A 2,202-nucleotide genomic window follows, 5' to 3' on the forward strand; every position below is an offset into this window, starting at 1 on the left:
TTTTCAAAGCTCAAGTTGTCCTATCTTTGGCTAATGGGAGTCCAAGTTGCCTCCTGTGTCCTTGTATAGTGTGTGACAGAGTCTAAATATAGGATTTCTGATTTGACAAGATAACTAAGCTCATCATGAATATTTCTGGTCATAATTTGGAATAACATATATCTCCAAGGAACCCTGGTAGTTTCTTTTAGTCAAAAATTATATTTAGAAAATATATTTGGGTGGTAGATTTGCTTTTTTCACTGGGTTGTCACAGTTTCTTGGGCATTTCAGTGGAGAGGTAAAAAACATGTATTTTATTTACTTTAGAGTGAGAAAAACAAATTCTACCTTCCCATGCTACCCTGAGAGGAATTCATATCATGTTGTTCTGTTTTCCTCTCAAAAAGGGAAACTTCGCAATGTCTGGAGCACTTGGTGTCCTGCAAATGAAGGAGGAAAATATCCTCAAATTCTTTGCAACAGGGGTTTACTTAGATGGCAACAACCTTGACTTCTAAATGGAACGGTACATCTACAAAAGGAAAAGTGGCATTACCTCATAAATCTGAAGAAGACTTTGGAGGAGCTTCCACTGGCTGCTCATGCCATTGCTGCCATTGAAAACCCCGCTGATGTCAATGTCCTATTGTCCAGGAATGCTGGCCAGTGAGCTGTGCTGCAGTTTGCTGCTACCTCTGAGGCCTCTCCTACTGCCGGCCGCTCCACTCCTGGGACCTTCACTAACCACATCCAGGCAGCCTTCTGGGAGTCGAGACTTCTGGTGGTTACTGATCCCAGGATGACCTGCAGCCTCTCACAGAGGCATCTTATGTTAACCTGCCTATCCCTGTTCTGTGTCACGGAGACCCTCCTCCGCTCTGTGTGGACAGCGCCATCCTTTGTAACAACAAGGGGGCTCACTCAGTGGGTCTGACGTGGTGAATGCTGGCCCAGGAAGCTCTGCACATGTGCGACACCATCTCCCATGAACACCCACCAGAGGTCCTGACTGATCTCTACTTTTGCAGAGACCTTGAAGAGACTGAAAAGGAAGAGCAGGCCATCGCTGAAAAGGCTGTGACTAAGGAGGAAGTTCAGGGTGGATGGACTGCTCTGACTCCGGAGTTCACTGCTGCTCTATCCAAGGTTGTGCACTGGTCTGAAGGCACAGGTGCTCTGTGCCTGTTCAGCAGTTCCCCTCTGAAGCCTTGTCTGCAGTCCCCACCGCTGAGGCCATGAAGTGAGTGGGAACAACCACTAAGCGGTCTAAGCTGATCTTCCACAAACTCTTAAACAGAAAATGGAAATATGAAGTTGATGGAAAATAAAGTTTCTGAGAAAGTAAATAAATAAACTCTAAGTTCATAGATTTAAGTAATTCTAATTTCCCAAATTTAAATGGAGATTATAGGATTTTATTTAACTGAGTTATATCCTTATCTTGTTTTTTATACTGAAAATCTTGGTTCCTAATATTAGTGTAATTACTTATATTCTTTAACGTATTTTGTTGTATAGTGAAGTATGTGTATATATTTATAATATGTTTAAAATTATATGGTAACTTTTGGTTTGATCCCAGATTTCAGTACAAAAAAAAGTAAATAAATGAACAAATATATAAATAAATGAAAATTATAACAACATTGAACTTAATAACAGAACCACTAGCTGCAGCTTAAGATTTAGTGATCTTTATTTTTGCTTTGACTTAGGTATATACGGACAAAAATTCTATTTTTAAATTCATTGCTTCACTATTTTATTTTTTATTTAATATTATCTTTCAAATATATATATAAAAAACAAGGTTTTAAGGTCAAAATTATAAAACAAGGTACATTAGAAAATATCTAGCTTTTATCTTTGTTCTTCCCACCATCTCTTTTTTGTCCTCTTTCCATTTAAAGTTCACTATTTCTTTTAATTAAATTTTTATTTATCCTCCCACTTTTCTTTTTGAAAATAGTAGCAAATATGTATGTATATGTATGAGTGTGTGTATGAGTTCCCACATCTTTGCTATCCAAAAGATACTCAAAAAGGTGTAACATTTCTTTTGTTCTTTTTTTTTTTTACGACTGTTTTGCAAATGGTAGAGAAATAAATGGCCTTGTGCATAAGTTAATTCATACTTTTGTGAGTGTATCTCAGGAATAGTTTCCTAGTAGTGGAATTACTGAGTCAAAAGCTAAATACATGAATAATTTCACTAGTTAA

General features: G+C 37.6%; 1 pseudogene; it reads left to right on the forward strand.

The window, feature by feature from the left end:
- Positions 1-401: 401 nt before the first annotated feature.
- On the forward strand, positions 402-1,226 carry LOC149991661 (small ribosomal subunit protein uS2B pseudogene; annotated as a pseudogene).
- The last annotated feature ends 976 nt before the right edge of the window (positions 1,227-2,202 follow it).

The sequence above is a fragment of the Furipterus horrens genome, unplaced genomic scaffold (genome assembly GCF_987537825.1).
Source record: "Furipterus horrens unplaced genomic scaffold, mFurHor1.1.pri manual_scaffold_17, whole genome shotgun sequence".
Lineage (NCBI taxonomy): Eukaryota > Metazoa > Chordata > Mammalia > Chiroptera > Furipteridae > Furipterus > Furipterus horrens.